The sequence below is a fragment of the Geotrypetes seraphini genome, chromosome 11 (genome assembly GCF_902459505.1).
Source record: "Geotrypetes seraphini chromosome 11, aGeoSer1.1, whole genome shotgun sequence".
Taxonomy (NCBI): Eukaryota; Metazoa; Chordata; class Amphibia; order Gymnophiona; family Dermophiidae; genus Geotrypetes; species Geotrypetes seraphini.
In genome coordinates this window covers 10,902,012-10,920,075 of record NC_047094.1, presented here as the reverse complement: position 1 = coordinate 10,920,075, position 18,064 = coordinate 10,902,012, and the positions used below count along the sequence as shown (strand labels likewise).

The 18,064-nt window shown below is 48.4% G+C and overlaps 1 protein-coding gene across 6 annotated transcripts in view; it reads left to right on the top strand.

The window, feature by feature from the left end:
* USP22 (ubiquitin specific peptidase 22) overlaps positions 1-18,064 on the top strand; it is a 199,238-nt gene that overhangs the window by 16,688 nt on the left and 164,486 nt on the right. The window contains exon 1 of one of the 6 annotated variants that reach the window (XM_033963998.1): positions 4,451-4,469. The exons of the other annotated variants lie outside the window; for them this stretch is intronic. The gene's annotated coding sequence lies outside the window, so the exon portion shown is untranslated. Of the gene's footprint in view, positions 1-4,450; positions 4,470-18,064 lie in introns of those variants that run through there. 6 annotated transcript variants of the gene reach the window in all.

Below are 18,064 nucleotides of genomic sequence, written 5' to 3'. Positions count from 1 at the left end.
TTGCCTAGGTTTGTGGGAGCATTGCGCCTAGTGGTGCCTAAGGTCATCTCTGCACCTACCCCGGCAGGCACCTAGCAGTGCCTATTTTTTTTAACAAGTCTTTAATTGGTTTTAAATGACCACAGTCAATGACCATGCTGATTAAAGCATCTGCTCCCTCTCCCTCTCCCTTTCCTATGTAGTTGCTTCAGTGCTTCAGAGACTTTGTGTGCTGACACGGGGACTTCTTGTACAGGCCCGCACATGAGTATGTTGCAATATCTCATCCTTGGAGGAGAGTGTGGTGTACTGGTTAGAGCTACAGCCTCGGTACCCTGAAGTTGTGGGTTCAAGCACTGCGCTGCTCCCTATGACCGTGGGCAAGTCACTTAATCCTCCACTGCCCCAGGTACATTAGATAGATTGTGAGCCCACCAGGACAAACAGGGAAAATGCTTGGTCGCTGCATATAAACCGCTTTGAGTGTGGTTGTAAAACTACAAAAAGGCAGTCCCTTTCCCTGATGTCATAATGCCTGGCAGAAACCCAAAGAGTAGCAACATTCCAGCGCTGAGATTGTGATGTCATCAGGTCTCATTCCTCCAATGCCTAAGAGCCATCCTCATCAGTGATGTCACAATGGCTTCATTGTTCTATACTTGGCTCACTTCTGATATTGTATTGGAGGAGAGTGTGGTGCACTGGTTAGAGTTACAGCCTCAGCACCCTGAGGTTGTGGGTTCAAACCCTGTACTGCTCCTTGTGACCCTGGAGGCAAGTCTCCTAATCCTCCACTGCCCCAGCTACATTAGATAGATTGTGAGACCACCAGGACAGATAGGGAAAATGCTTGAAGTACTTGTATATAAGCCGCTTTGAGTGTGGTTGTAGAACTACGAAAGGCGGTACACAAGTCGCAATCTTGTTCCCTTTCCCTAATTAAAGCAATTAAGTTAAGTGCAGGTGGGTGCCTATAGTTTTTGTTTTTAAATGGCATTTTCATCTTAAGTTAGATGCCTAACTTAAGGTGCAGTTTACAGAATATGGCCCTAAGAGCTCATGCTGTATTCCTGTGCTAACCAGTTAGGCCCATGTTCTATAAATGTCAGCGCCTTAAGTTAGGCATCTAACTTAAGATGAAAATGCCATTTAAAAGCAAAAGGATCTGAAAACAAAAAGTGTAGGTGCCTTTGACTTAAAAAAAATGATGCCTACGTTGTGCCTACAGAGGCACTTTATGATGCCACTGTAGACATGGCTAATGCTGGACATAATAATAATAACTTTATTTTTCTATACCGCCAACAATCTTGAGACTTCTAGGCGGTTTACATTGAAAGAGAGCTGGACAGTCTGCGAATTACAATATGAAGATAGTCATTGAATTACAGTACACTTCCCCCTCCCCATTCGCGGTTCCTCCACTCGCGGTTTCATATCGCGATTTTTTCTGGGGAGGGGGAAAATAAAAAAAACAGTCTTAATGTAAAAAAAATCCATCTTTTTTTCCTCCCTGCTGCCTTCCTGGCCTTACCTGGTGGTCTAGAGGGCTTTCGGGGCAGGAGCGATCTTCTACGCTCCTGCCCCATGCAGATCACCATGAGGAAATGGCTGCTGGGAGTTCCTGTAGTCTCTCGAGACTGCGTCGGGAACTCCCTACAGCCATTTCCTGATGGCGATCTGCACGGGGCAGGAGCGTAGGAAGATCGCTCCTGCCCCGAAAGCCCTCTAGACCACCAGGTAAGGCCGGGAAGGCGGCAGGGAGGTGGGGGTGGGTCAGAGCCAGATAATCGCGGTTTTTCGGCATTCACGGTCCGGCTCTGCCCGTATCCCCCGCAAATGACGAGGGAGAAGTGTATACAGAATCGTAAGATGTAGCGAATTACAATATACAAGTGCTGTCGTGTGATTGACATGATTGGGGGCTGCTTATGGAATCCGGGTCTTAGTGTGTGTCATGTGGAAGTGCTGGCTAGTTAATGCAGTAATGCTTACTCTCTACCCCTAACATGACCCTTCAAAAAACTGTAAAAAATATCTTTGAGTGCATAGTTAGCACATGCAGCTTTCCAAGTCTCTCAGGATGCATGAGCACAATGTGTTAGCAGCTTAGTAAAAAGGGTCCCTTTGTGAATGGGAATAATTGGGGTTTGAATGTTGCTCTAATATTATTTATTTTTAGCATTTATATACCACTTATAACCTAAGTGGCATACATTTGGGTACTCAAGCATTTTTCCCTATCTGTCCTGGCAGGCTCACACTTTAATGTTCTTGGGGCAATGGAGGGGATTAAGTGACTTTGCCCAGAGTCACAAGGAACAGCACGGGGTTTGAGCCCACAGCCTCAGGGTGCTGAGGCTGTAGCTCTAACCACTGTGCCACACACTCCCTTACATCTATTTACATTTGTTCTATCAGTATTTGGGGGAAAAGAAAAAAAATTGGAGATGGATATTTTCTTAGGGCTATGTCTTAAGTGCATTTCAACCAAGAGACTTATTTTTAAATTTTGCAGAATTTTAAGCAATTCATGTTCTTGGAAATATCCACCGGGACTTAATTGGAAAAAAAATCTATATATTAGTTACACATAGTAACTGACAGCAGAACACACCCAAAAACAAAGAGAACTTTTGGAGAGCATTTGAGTAACGCATCAGTGTCAACATTTTGTTGACGCAGTCTTTGGGAGTGAGTTTAGATCAGGTAGGTATGAAACACTACATCTATGCAGGTTATTTTGCCTGTATCCTCCTTATTATTAGACACTGCCATTGCTGTTAAAGATGCTTTCTTGTTGTTGAAAATTAAGTTTTGGCTCACTATCTTAACCTCAATAAGTACAAAACTAAATCCCCTCCCTCCTTTTTACTAAGTAGTGGTAGACGTTTCTACCATGGCCTGGAGTGATAAATACTCCCAACGCTCATAGAATTCCTTTGAGCATCAGAGCGTACAGCGCGTTCCAGGCCGCAGTAGAAAAGTCTGCTGCAGCTTAGTAAAAGAGGGCCTGAGTTTTTTGCGACTGGGTCCTCAAACTGACCCAAGGTTCACCCTGACCATTTCAGTTGATGGAAATGATTTTGTTTTAGAATTTACATTCTCAGATTTTAGATGTAGAAATAGACCAGTGTATTGCAAACTGTGTGCCCCGAGACACTGGGGCGGATGAGAAGCGCAAGCTGACTGCCTACCTGATGTGCCTCTCGCGGCAGTCAGCCGGCGCCAGCACCTCTCTGTGCCTCTTCCCTTCTAGCACCTCCCCCCCCCCACCATTGGTGGCTCAGTTCCCCATCTGGAGGGCCTTTGCACATGCACGAATGTTGACATGTCCATGCACTTCTGGATGCCCTCGAGCCATGGCCACCGGTTTAATGTGCCACAGCTTTACAAAGTTTGCGAAACACTAAAATAGACAATTTTTATTTATTAATCATCATGTACAACTGGTAATGAAAGTCTTTCTTCTTGTTGAAAAAACTTGGGTCTATTAGAAAATATTTCAATTTAGAGCCTTTCCGGATCTTGGTGCAGTCTCTTATTTTGTCTGGGTTAGATTACTGTTCAAAAGCTTTGGTTACATATTTACAACCTGTTCAAAATGCAGCAATTAGGTTCACATTTGGATTATGGAACTTTGAACATTTACAGGCCTATTATAAGAAATTACTTTGGCTGCCTACAAGAGCTAGAATTACATTTAAATTGGGGAATTACTGTTTTTAAAATCTTAATAGGAAATGTTCCCAGTTATTTGACTGATTTGGACTTATTGTTACAGAATGTTTATAATGGATATTTTACCAGAAATTCTTACCAACTAAAGTTCTCTATTTAAAATTTTTTTTAATTTACTAGACAGTTTTCACTGTCTGTCCAGTATCAGTTGGTAAAACGGTAGAATCAATTTCCCATTAAATTGCGTTCTTGTGATCAATATCTCAGATGTAGAATATTTAAAAAATCTTTCTTGTATCAGGAAATTGATCTATCTTGTATTGGATGGGTTTGATTTATTCATTGTATCTTCCTGGGAAATTATCCTGGCTTCTTGAAGTTGTAATCTGATTTGATTAACATATAACAGTTTCACCCCTGAAAATGGGCCTCTTAAGATGTTTATCCAGATGGGTGTTTTACCTGCAGGGAGTGGAGGCATTCCTGGGACAAAGACAATGCACATAACATTTGCTCCTACCTTACCACATACTAACGAGCATCAGTGTAGATTACCGCAGTGTTAATGGTGTTGGTATTCACTAGCAAAGGACTGCACTTAGCAGTCTATTCCTTAGTTCTAAGCTTTCAAAACTGCATATGCTTTGCCTGGAAAGAATATTTGCAGGAAAAGCAGGCCCAAAACTGTCTGTTCTTTTCTTGCAGCAGTAATGGCAGATCTACCTGCCTAGTTTGCTGTACATATTGGTGTGTGCAAATCCTACAGATGAAAAGTACCCACTGAAGCCCGGATTCTCTAAGTGACACCGGTATGTGCAGAAGCATTGCAAGAGGTTGTGGTAAGAGTGGATAGCGTGGCTGGTTTTAAGAAGTTTGGACAATTTCCTGGAGGAAAAGTCCATAGTCTGAGAAAGACATGGGGGAAGCCACTGCTTGCCCTGGATCGGTAGCATGGAATGTTGCACCTATTTGGGGTTCCGGAATGTTGCTAATCTTTGAGATTCTGGATTGTTGATACTCCTTGGGTTTTGGCCAGATGATGGGCTACTGGGCTACTAGTGATGGGCTACTGGGCTTGATGGACCATTGGTCTGACCCAGTAAGGCTATTCTTGTGTTCTTAAAAACGCTGTTTAAACATTTTGTGAGTTTCAAGGCACATAAAAAATTGCTGTCAGAATCATATTTCCATAGGCGCTTTAGGCCACCTAATGCCACTGTAGGCATGGCTAATGCCGGAAGTGGCGTTAAGCGGCATAAAGCGCCTATGGAAGGACAATTCTCATTAAAGGTAGGTGCTGGAAATGCAGGCCTGGAAAACACTGGCTTACCTTTGCCAGAGGCACGATTCTGTAACCGTCGCCATCACATGATTGACATGTGATTGGTGGCCACCAACAATGGCGCTGGTTAGAGAATCCGGATCTGAGTTTATTCCGATATGACATTTTAAGTATTGCCCCTCGTAAGAGAGGCATAGTCCAGATTTCACAAACAATTCCTGATATTTCCAACAAATTCCAGAGACTACAGTAAATGTAGCTACTCTAGCCTCTGGAACTGGATAGCTTTCTAAAAAGAAGTACTTTTTGGACAATATACAGTACACGATGTAATCAGCCTTAATTTAGCCAGAATTCCAGGAATGTATGTCCTAGGTTTGTTGCTTGAGCAAGAAACTAGCCCAGCGTAACATGGCTAGTAGGAGCCAAATGTTCTCTTGACTCATTTTTGGAAAATTAATAACGTGATTGACTTGCTAGAATGTGGAAAAGCTTACAGCTATAAGTAAAAATTACTTTAATACTTTAGATAATTTACATAAGGTCTGGGAAACCTTCAGGACATTTTGAAGTGACATGACCTCAGTGGATCTTCTGTCTTCCCTCTTGTGGCTTTTAATATGTTTTCTGAATATAACATTCTTCAGATTTATTTTAATATTTTCATAATAGCAGTCTAAAATCACTTCTAGAAGGAAAGAATGAATATTCTATAAAGGTTGAGAACATATAGTTGCACATTTTAGCTTCTGGAACTGGATAGATTGCTCTACTTGTAAACTATATTAATCAACTGTTTGTTAGGCTTAGCACAAAATGATTTGTCAGTGTTCTTCTTTCAACTTGAAATGTAGTTTTGCCTTAAAAAAAACCAGACCCTGCAATGCTATAATAGAGCAAACATAATTCTTCTGACATTGCAGTAAGTGGAATATTCTTGCAACTCTTTGCTCTAGTTTTCAGTGAAATCGCTTCATACCTATTGGAGAGAAATTTGATATATAGTTCCTTGTTGAGTGATGATACTAAGGGCCTGTTTTACAAAGCCATGCGGCAAAAGCCCCGAAGTCCTTTAAATCTCTGGGCTTCGGGGCCGTTACCGCGCTGCAGCCGAGCTTTGTGTGTATTTCAGCATTTTGGGGAGCAGTACAGAAAATATGTTGGTCCTTGATGATTACCAAATATGGGAAGTTTCATGGAACACCTTAGGTCAATCTGATTTGTATTACTTTTTTCAACTTGCGCATGTAACTTCTTATTTATTTATTTATTTCGATTTTTATCCTGTCCTCCCAGTAGCTCAGAAAATTACTTGTGCAAGTTTTATGCCATTAGAAGAATAAGCATTTTTGTTGCATCTACACATTACGAGTGTACCTTAATCAGCCATCGAAAGTTACATGCACAGGGACAAAAATTGTCAGACACATACTCTATTTAGCTTATAATCAGAGTGAAATTAAAGGTTCATTCTAGATGAAAGTGCATCAACCAACTCTTCCTGACTAATCAGCTTGTGTTCTGCCCTTGAAATGAGTAGCTTTCTTGTATATTTTTCTTCTGTGGTAAGTCTGTTGCTCACTATGATCACAGGATTGAACTTTATTACCGTATTTTCACGCATATAACGCGCGCGTTATACGTGTTTTTACAAACCGTGCATAACCTTGCGCGGTATACGCGTGAGCGCGTTGTACAAAATTTTTTTTACATAGTTCCCCCCACCGACGTCCGATTCACACCCCCCCCGCAGGACCGCTCGCACCCCCACCCCGAAGGACCGCTCGCACGCACCCGCACCCCCTCCCCGAAGGACCGCTTGCACGCGCTCCCACCCGCACCCGCATCCCCACCCTGAAGGACCGCTCGCACGCACTCGCACCCCCACCCTGAAGGACCGCTCGCACGCACTCCCGTCCTCTTGCCCCAGCCAACCGCGGCACCCCCGACACGATCGGGGCAAGAGGGAGCTCAAGCCCTCTTGCCTCCCCCGACACGATCGGGGCAAAAGGGAGCCCAAGCCCTCTTGCCCCGCCGACTCCCCAACTCCCCGACAATATCGGGCCAGGAGGGAGCCCAAACCCTCCTGGCCACGGCGACCCCCTACCCCCACCCCGCACTACATTTCGGGCAGGAGGGATCCCAGGCCCTCCTGCCCTCGACGCATACCCCCCTCCCCCCAACGACCGCCCTCCCCCAAGAATCTCCGACCGCCCCCCCCCAGCCGACCCGCGACCCCCCTGGCCGACCCCCACGACAACCCCACCCCCCTTCCCCGTACCTTTATGTAGTTGGCCGGACAGACGGGAGCCAAACCCGCCTGTCCGGCAGGCAGCCAACGACGGAATGAGGCCGGATTGGCCCATCCGTCCCAAAGCTCCGCCTACTGGTGGGGCCTAAGGCGCCTGAGCCAATCAGAATAGGCCCGGGAGCCTTAGGACCCTCCTGGGGGCGGGGCCTTGGGCACATGGTCGGGTTGGGCCCATGTGCCTCAGGCCCCACCCCCAGGAGGGACCCAAGGCTCCCGGGCCTATTATGATTGGCCCAGGCACCTTAGGCCCCACCAGTAGGCGGAGCTTTGGGACGGATGGGCCAATCCGGCCTCATTCCGTTGTTGGCTGCCTGCCGGACAGGCGGGTTTGGCTCCCGTCTGTCCGGCCAACTACACAAAGGTACGGGGAAGGCGGGTGGGGGTGTCGTGGGGGTCGGCCAGGGGGGTCGCGGGTCGGCTGGGGGGGCGGTCGGAGGTTCTTGGGGGGGCGGTCGGCTGGGGGGGAGGGGGGTTTGCGTCGAGGGCAGGAGGGCCTGGGATCCCTCCTGCCCGTAATGTAGTGCGGGGTGGGGGTAGGGGGTCGCCCTGGCCAGGAGGGTTTGGGCTCCCTCCTGGCCCGATATTGTCGGGGAGTTGGGGAGGCGGCGGGGCAAGAGGGCTTGGGCTCCCTTTTGCCCCGATCGTGTCGGGGGGGCAAGAGGGCTTGAGCTCCCTCTTGCCCAGATCGTGTCGGGGGTGCCGCGGTTGGCTGGGTCAAGAGGGCTTGAGCTCCCTCTTGCCCCGATCGTGTCGGGGGTGCCGCAGTTGGCTGGGGCAAGAGGACGGGAGTGCGTGCGAGCGGTCCTTCGGGGTGGGGGTGCGAGCGGTCCTGCGTTGGGGTGAATCGGATGTCGGGGGGGATCAGGTTTTCAGGGTGGGGACAGGACTTCAAGGGGGAGAGGAGAGTCGGGGCGGGCGAAAGGAGAGTCGGGGTGGCCAGAGGAGAGTCGGGCAGCATGCGCTGTATGCGGGTGTGCGCGGTATATAAAAATTTCTGTACATAGATTTGTGTTTTCCGCGTGCTATACCCGTGTGCGCGTTTTACACGGGTGCGCGTTATCTATGTGAAAATACGGTAATTTATATTTGAAAATGCCTTTCCATCATTATAAGTTGGTGGCTGCTTTTAAGCAACAAAGATGTAATGTAGAGAGGCAGGGCACTGAGCATGAATCAGAAGAAAAGGTTCAACGTCTGCTTCATAGCATTTCCAAAGTTCATAGGGAAAGAATCAGTGTGTATCAAAAAATGGTATCACTTTTAGGAAACTTGACAGATTAGTCACATTGTCATAGTCTACTTCAAACACTGGTTTCCAATTGACTTCCACTGCCTATAATGTATGAAAAATAAGTAGCATACCAGTCTTTGTAAAGTGATTTGTGACACTCTTCCAAAGATGATCACTTCCAATATTTCAGCAGTTTTGGCTGATTTAACATTGTCCTTGTGATCTTATGAAATTACACTGGTGGGGGGAACTATATATACCGTATTTTTTGCTCTATAAGATACACTTTTTTCCCCCAAAAAGTGGGCGGAAATAAGGGCACGTCTTAAGGAGCGAATATAAAAAAAAATAAAACCAATCCCCGTACCTTTTTTTTTTCATCCCGGTGGTCCAGTGCGCTTTCCATAGCAAAGCAGCAGATGAATCCAGACTAGTGGGTATAGCTCACATCGACCAGCAGGTGGAGATAGAGAACTGATTAACAGTTGGCCTTAAAGCCTGGTGTTCCTCTTGTTACTTCAGTTTTGCTCTATCTCCCAGCAGGAATGGAGCTTACTCTACTAGCTCCTGGATTCTGGCTGGGGCCGGTTTGGTGGTGTTCCTGTGGCTTCCTCTGTTGAGACTTGGTCTCTTCAGTAGGACAGGGGTGCCTGGCTGAGCGGTGCCGGCTTTGGGAGCTACACCTGGGCCCTCCCAGGTCCCTTCTCCACCCTCCCCTCCATTGGTTTGAGTGGGTTCTTGGGCCACTGCAGGAAGTTCGTCTTGGAGTTCTTCATTCCAGTACAAAAAAAAAAAACAAAAAAAAAAAACAGCGTCTTCCTGCTTGTGCTGAGCCATGCTGTGTGGCTTGCAGTGCGATTACCAGCTGTAACCCGACTGCAGTTAGAACGGGGACCGGTTGGTGAGTTACTGTGTTTGCTGTCTGCCTCCTCTTTAGTCAGTCGGTCGTTTGTGTTCGTTCCGGCGGTCGCGGGGGGGGGGGGCGGAGTCAGCGGTCGGCGGCGTGGGGCCACGCGTGTGAAAAAAAAAAGTTTTTTTGAAGCGCTGGTTTTAGCGATGGCGGCAGTGGCGGCTCAGCGGTGCTCGCGCGGTGGGAAGCGCAGAGCACTGTCAGGCTTCTGCTCTGCAGGGTGTGGGGACACACCGGCAGAAGATGCCTTCCTGCAAGAGGGTGAATTAGCCATCTCCCGTGTCAGTGAGGCACGGTCTACGTCCCCGGGCCTCGAGGGTGACTCGGGGGGACTGCAAGGCTCTTCCGCGGCTGAGGGGAGGTCAGCGGAGGTCGGGGAGCCGGGGTCGCTAGGGGACAGCGCGGCTGCGCGCCCTAGCATTGATCAGGCTGGTTCAACTTTACTGGGGGTGAGTTCCTTCTCCCCGGAATTTGTTATGTTATTGCACCAAGCATTTCTGCTACAGGGCTCGCAGTCGGCCCAGTCGGTGCAGGCGACCTGTCCGTCCCTCCCGGGGCCTTCCACCTCCACGGGTTTAACCGGGGCTAAGGCCGGCCCGTCTGCGGGTCCTGTACTGTCGCCTGGGCGGTCGCAGGGGGCGAAGAAACGCAGACTCGCGACCGTGGACGCTGAAGGTCATCTTCCCTTTTCACCTTTCTCCCTTCCTGAATCATTAGAGGAAGGGGAGGTCTTAGATTGGGAGGTAGAGGATCCCCCGGGCAGGGAAGTTGATGATCCTTCCGCGCTCCGGCTGTTTCATAGAGAGGAGCTGGCGTCCTTGATTTCCAAGGCTTTGCAGGGTTTAAATATCTCTCAGGAGGATGCTAAGGTGTCGGGTAACCCCCTGATGGCAGGTACGCGTAAGCCACCTAGGTCCTTTCCGGTGCATGAAGCCATGCAGGAGCTGATCTCGGCGCAATGGGATACGCCGGAGGCCAGTTTACGAGTGGCAAAGGCCATGCGGCTCCTGTATCCGGTTGACCCGACCGAACTTGAAAAGTTTAGGTTACCTAGGGTGGACGCTTTGGTGGCAGCGGTAACGAAAAAGACTACCTTGCCGGTGGAAGGGGGGGGTGACACTAAAGGATGCGCAGGATAGGAAGATTGAATCTTCACTAAAAATGTCCTTTGAAGTAGCGGCGGTTACCTTACAGGCCGCTATTTGCAGCTCGTATGCGGCGAGGGCATGTTTGCAGTGGTCACAATGGATGACCGATAATTTAATGGAGTCCGGGGGTTCTGTCCCTTCGGAACTGGCTGATTTGGAGTCAGGCTTGGCCTATTTGGCAGACTCCTTATATGACATTATTCGAGCATCTGCGAAACAGATGTCTCTGTCAGTGGTATCGCGCAGATCCTTATGGCTCCGACATTGGGCAGCAGATGCTGCATCCAAGCTTAGGCTGGTGAGACTCCCTTTTAAAGGAGGTTTATTATTTGGAGAGGACTTAGAGAAATTGGTGAAAGATTTTGGGGATACCAAAACACAGCGTCTACCGGAGGATAGGGCTAGGCCCCCGGTGAGGTCCTCCTCGTCTAGACCGCGCTTCAGAGATGTGAGGCGGTCCAGGCCTGGTAAACCAGTCTTCAGATCAGCATGTGGTTCTTTCTCTGCGTCGAGGCCTAGGTTTCAGCAGAGGAGTTCCTTTCGTACGACGAAACCCTCTTCAGGTCAGCCAACACGTACCCCACCAAGTCGCACTCCGCAATGACGGTGGCTTGGCTCCCTCCGCCCTTCCCTTAGGGGGCCGGCTTTCGGCGTTCCGGGCGGAGTGGGCCACAATCACGTCGGATCAGTGGGTGTTGGACATTGTTCGAGAAGGGTACAAGTTGGAGTTCGCCTCTCCCGTCGAAGATTCTTTCTTGGTGTCCCCGTGCCATGGGGCGGCCAAGGGAGAGGCGGTCCGCATGACTCTTCAGGGGCTGCTCGATCTGGGGGCGGTGGTACCGGTACCCCCGGAAGAGGTAGGCCGCGGGATATATTCCCTTTACTTCATTGTTCCAAAGAAGGGGGGGTCGTTCAGACCGGTGCTGGACCTCAAAGTGGTCAACAGATTTCTCAGTGTTCGCCATTTCCGGAGGGAGACGGTACGCTCGGTCATTGCGGCAGTTCGACCGGGAGAGTTCCTTACGTCCCTAGATCTCAAGGAGGCGTACCTACATATCCCGATCTGGCCTCCGCATCAGCGGTATCTAAGGTTTGCGATTCTTGGCCAGCACTATCAGTTTCGGGCAATGCCCTTTGGCCTGGCGACGGCTCCCCGCACCTTTTCCAAGGTCATGGTCGTGGTAGCAGCCTCTCTTCGCAAGGAAGGGATTCGGGTACACCCCTACTTAGACGACTGGCTGATCCGCGCCTCGTCCAGACAGGAGAGTTTGTCGGTTACTCAGAGGGTAATATCTCTCCTTCAGTCGTTAGGGTGGATCGTCAATTTTCCCAAGAGTTTTCTGTCCCCGTCGCAGTCTTTGGTACATCTGGGGGTCAGATTCGACACTGCTCTGGGGAGAGTATTTCTACCCCGAGACCGGGGAGAGAAATTGCAGGCTCAGATTCGCCTACTTCTCGGGTCGCCCAGACCTCGGGTTTGGGATTATGTGCAGGTTTTGGGCTCCATGGTAGCGACTCTGGAGGTGGTCCCCTGGGCTCGGGGCCACATGAGACCCTTACAACAGTCACTTCTCTCTCGCTGGTCCCCAGCTTCTCTGGACTACAATGTGCGTCTCCGATGGAATCCTCGGGCGGCTCGCAGCATGCAATGGTGGCTACACGAGTTGCACCTGTGGCGGGGCATGCCGTTAGCCACACCGGAGTGGGTGGTGGTGACGACGGATGCCAGTCTGAGGGGCTGGGGGGGCCCAGTGCCTGCAAGCGTCGGTGCAGGGAGTGTGGTCCTTAGAGGAAGCACAGTGGCCCATCAATTTGTTGGAGTTAAAAGCGATCAGATTGGCGCTGAGGGCTTTTCAGTCCCTGATTCAGGACAGGCCGACCAGAATCTTTTCGGACAGTGTCACGGCGGTCGCATATGTCAATCGTCAGGGGGGCACTCGGAGTCCGCAGTTGGCCGAAGAGGCAAGGAAATTGTTTCAGGGGGCAGAAGGGCATGTTCCGCTTCTGTCAGCGGCATACATTGCAGGTCACGAAAACGTGCAAGCGGACTTCCTCAGCAGAAATCTTCTAGATCCGGGCGAGTGGGAATTGTCGGCTCGAGCGTTCGACCTGCTAGTCCGTCGGTGGGGGTTGCCAGAGTTGGATCTCATGGCTTCGTCCCGCAATGCGAAGTTGCCTCGCTTCTTCAGCAGGCGCACGGAGAAGGGCTCGGAGGGGGTGGACGCGTTGGCCCTCCCATGGCCTCCAAATTCCCTTCTGTATGTGTTCCCGCCTTGGCCCATGATAGGGCGGGTGTTACAACGCATCGCTCTCTTTCACGGCAGGGTGATCCTGGTGGCTCCGGATTGGCCGCGTCGACCGTGGTATGCAGATCTCGTTCAGCTTTCAGTAGGCGATCGGGTGACGTTCCAGGTAACTCCGGACTTACTAACTCAGGGCCCAATCTGGATGGAAGATCCGGCCCGCTTTGGTCTTACGGCCTGGCTCTTGAGCGGTCAAGGCTAAAGAAGAAGGGCTATTCGGAGCAGGTGATTGCCACGCTTCTTAAAGCTAAGAAGATTTCGACTTCGACCTCCTATGCGAGAGTCTGGAAGATTTTTGATGCTTGGTGCGGTCGACAGGGAATCGCGCCCTTCCATGCATCTCTGGCGGCTATTCTTGCCTTTCTGCAGGACGGCGTAGAGAAAGGATTAGCCTATAACTCTTTAAGGGTTCAGGTGGCGGCCCTTGCCTGTTACAGGGGCCGGGTGGCTGGCGCGTCGCTGGCGTCGCAGCCGGACGTGGTCCGTTTCCTCAAAGGGGTTCACCATATCCGCCCGCCGGTAAGGCGAATTTGTCCTTCCTGGAATCTTAAACTCGTCCTGGGGAGGTTGCAGGGGGCACCTTTTGAACCCCTGTCAGTGGCCACTTTGAAGGATGTCACGCTGAAAACAGTGTTCTTGGTGGCAATGGCTTCGGCGAGGCGAGTATCGGAGCTTCAGGCGCTTTCTTGCAGAGAACCCTTTTTACGTTTTTCTGAGACGGGGGTGTCAGTGCGGCCGGTGCCGTCCTTCCTGCCTAAGGTGATTTCTTCATTTCATGTGAACCAGAGTGTATTCCTCCCGTCCTTCCGGAAGGAGGATTGGGGTAAACGATTTTTGTCTTTGCGTCGACTGGATGTGCGGCGTATGCTTCTCCATTATTTGGGGGTGACGAATGATTTTCGTAGGTCGGACCATCTCTTTGTATTGTTCGCGGGTAAGAACAAGGGGATGGCGGCGTCTAAAGCGTCCATTGCGCGTTGGGTCAAGGAGACGATTGCTTCGGCTTATGTGTTGACAGGTAAGAAAGTACCGGAGCACCTTCATGCTCATTCCACTCGGGCATTGGCTACGTCTTGGGCGGAGTCCGGGGGGATGTCTTTGGAGGAAATTTGCCGAGCGGCCACTTGGTCGTCGGGTAATACCTTTTCGAAGCATTATCGCTTAGACGTAGCAGCCAGTGCGGAGGCCAGTTTTGGCACTGCGGTACTGGCGGAGGCGGCATTGGCGTCCCACCCGGTTTGAGTTTGCTTTGCTACATCCCACTAGTCTGGATTCATCTGCTGCTTTGCTATGGAAGGTAAAATTATGGTCTTACCTGTTAATTTTCTTTCCTTTAGAAGCAGCAGATGAATCCAGAGCCCCTCCCCAAGTGCACTGTATGTGTGTAGGGTGTTTGTTGATGGTTTCAGTTGGGATATGGTTGGTAATTGTATTATTTAGGGGCACATTTTCTACTGGAATGAAGTTTTGTGGATGCTCATGCTCCTTTCGGGCTGCTTGGGCAAAAGGCATAACTGAAGTAACAAGAGGAACACCAGGCTTTAAGGCCAACTGTTAATCAGTTCTCTATCTCCACCTGCTGGTCGATGTGAGCTATACCCACTAGTCTGGATTCATCTGCTGCTTCTAAAGGAAAGAAAATTAACAGGTAAGACCATAATTTTACCTTCCGCACTCCTGCTTTGCTGGACAGCTGCTTCCTGATCGGATCCCCTGCTCTCTTGCGGCAGCAGCACAGAGTGGTGCACGAGGCAGGCGCACGCCGCTCCCTGAATGGCTGCTGTCAGTTTTTGCATGTCCCACAAGAATTGACGCCAACCATTCAGGGAGCGATGCGGGGCCAGACAGGCATGCAAAAAGCACAAGCCTGCCTCGTGTACCTCTGCTACTGCCAGAAGAGAGCAGGGGAACCAATCAGGAGGCAGCCATCTAGCGAGGCAGGAGCGCAGAAAGCACACTGGACCGCCGGGATGAAAAAAAGGTCCTGGGGGGAGGGGGCTGCCTACCACTAGACCTTCCTGGGGGGGGGAGGCCTGCCTACCACTATACCTGCCTTGTACCCTGTCCCAACCTACCACTAGATCACCAGATGCGGGACAGGGTGGTGGGCAGAATTTTTTTTCTTGGGTTTTCCTCCTTTACAGGCGCAACTGACTTATGGTCGGTGCGTCCTATGGAGCGAAAAATACGGTAATATATATTTTTAAGTTGAAAGCTTAGGAAATATCTTCATCTTTCATAATGGTGGATAGCTTTGGTGACATCCTACCCCCACCTCTCCCTACCACCCCCTGTTGCTATTTTACGTGGTAGCTGTTGACATTTTAAAATTCAGTTTCTAAACATTAAAAATGACAAATATAAAATGCATAACTTAATTTTTCTCTTGTACTCTGGTCGCCGGAAGAGCAATCCAAATGCAGCAGTCTTATGAACATAAGGGAGAGGTCTTGTTTTAAAACAATATGAACGATCTGTGACCTGGTCCTGGCTTCTCTTCCAGAATCTGTTATGTTACACAGTCTCCTTTTTCTTTATGGAAGCTGGTGGTGGGATTATAGTAACACTGCAAGTGCTGTGATTTTTGGCTTACACTAACATGAAAATTGTGTGCCAAAGAGATTTCTTTGGAGTTAAAGCACATTTCAGCATAGCTGCAAATTTGCTCAGTTATACTGACATGTTGATTTATTGTATGGAAGCCTTGGACAATACCATCAAAATATTGATGTGTAGAAACCTTTCCAGTGATCTCATTGCATAGGCTGCATTCCTTTTGTTTACTTTATTATTTTAGAAGGTAAATATGTGAAGCCTGGATTTGATAGTTCTGTATAGTATGCAGTTAATTTCTTGTAAACTGCTACAGGGACAGAATTTGATCCCATCCCCATGGTTAACCACAGGAAACCATCTTCATGTCATTCTTTAAGGAGAGAGGAAAGAATTGGAGTATGAATGGGCTCAGCCACTGACACTCAAGCCTTGCATTGAAGAATGCTGGTGTAGAAGGACTGAGGTTGAGACACTAAAGAATGACATGGGATGGTTTCCCACGGGGATGGGGACAAATTCTGTCCCTGTGTCATTCTCTGTACTTTCCTTCTCTACATCTGGAAACAAAGCGGGACTGAAATATGAGTACTGTTGGGGCTATGTAAGATTTTATGTACTATATATATATATATATATATATATTTGGGTAAGAGGTCCCAGTTGTGGTAATATCATTAACCCTCTCTTCTGTTAAACTGCGCTATCAGTTTTTAGCGCAGAGAGCCGTGCTGATCGGCCTGCGCTGCTCCCGACGCTCATAGGAACTCTTATGAATGTCGGGAGCAGCACGGGCCATTCAGCGTGACTTCCCGCGCTAGAAACTGCTAGTGCAGTTTAATAGAAGAGGCCCTAAATCTAATAGCTGTCTTTGATGTAGTAGAACTTGCTTTAATTGATGGATTTAGGTTAGTCTGAGAGCCTGGGGTTCTGGGTTGAATACCAGGTTGACCCCCCCCCTCTTAACAAACAAACAAAAAAAAAGTAGAGGGTTGGGATTAAAAGGTAAGGTATGAGAATATTAACTAGGATTTAGTCATTCATGAGTTACAAGTGCTTAAGGGTGACGTTGAACTTCATACTTGGATTTGGAGCATACCTCAGGGTTCCCCTCTCTCCCTGTCATTTTGTTTATGAGCAGCCATTGGAGAAACTAGTTTGATCCTCTGGGAGGGGGGAGAGGAGAGAATTTTACACACATGCTGATGATATTTAGTTAATACAACTATTGGAAGGGAAACTTCAGTTGAAAGATTGTATGGTGTGTGGGGCTGGCTGTTGAATAGAGCTTTAGTTTTGAACCCGGAGAAGACAATTTGCTGTTTTGGAGATTTGGTAGGATGATATTGACAGTATGTCCTATGATAATTATAATGAAAGGAGAATAGTTCATTTATGGTGATTTTAGGGCTTTGCATGGTTAGGGTTAGAAACATAGAAACATAGAAAATGATGGCAGAAAAGGGCTATAGCCCACCAAGTCTGTTTTAAATGTCATTTGATTTGGCAAATTTGACCTTTTTTTTTAAGGAAAATACATTGTGTGTGGTTGTGCAATCATTAGTTATTAGTACATTGGATAATTGCAATTTTTTGTATGTAGGCTTGCCAAATTTAACTAGGAAACTGCAGATACTACTACTTATCACTTATATAGCACTAAAAGGAGTATGCAGTGCTGTACATTTTGACATTTATAGATGGTCCCTGCTTGGAAGAGCTTACAATCAGGTTTCAGGATTATTTAAAAATTTGATATACCGCCTTATTAAAATTCAAAGCGGTTTTACATAATATAAAAACAAAGTACAATAAGAATGTACATTAAAAACAAATTACAAACAATGCTACAAACAATCAAATGCACTGACAAATATTAACTTACCGATACAAGATGGAGAAGGGCAGAAATGCAATTTGTATAAAGATGAGAGGGGAAGAGGGACCAAAACAAAAGGAAGGGGAACAAAATATAAATAGTCTAGAATAATGTAAAATAAGCTAAAATGATTAAAAAATGGCAAGGACGAATGTGTCTTTAAAAAGAAAGGCCTTCAAGTTACTTTTAAATTTATCAAGGGATGTAATTTCTCAATCTAACGTGGACAGACAGACACGACATATCGGGTTTTGGGATGCAGTACCTAAGGTAAGAGGAGTTAGAAGTCGAAAGCACTCTCAAAGAGATGGGCTTTTAACTGGGCCTTGAACACTACCAGAGATGAAGCCCGCCATAGGGATTCGGGCAGCTTGTTCCAAGCATATGGCACAGCAAGGTAGAAGGGATGGAGTCTGGAGTTGGAAGAGACAGATAGGAGAGACTTACTAGCTGAGCGGAGCTCACGGGGGGGAGGGGAGAGGGGGAGACACACAGGGGGGAGATAAGCGAAGAGAGATAGTGAGGGGCAGCTGAGAGTGCTGATCAGTAAGAGGAGTTTGAATTGTATTCGGAAACTGATGGGAAGCCAATGAAATGACTTTAGGAGATGGGTAACGTGAGTATAGCAGCTCTCCCAGAATATGAATCGTGCAGCCGAATTCTTGGACGGATTGGAGGGGAGCGAGGTACCTAAGTGGAAGGCCTGAAAGTAGCGAATTGCAGTAGTTTAAGCGTGAGGTGATGGCGTGGATAAGTGTTTTGGTAGTGTGCTCAGAGAGGAAGGGTC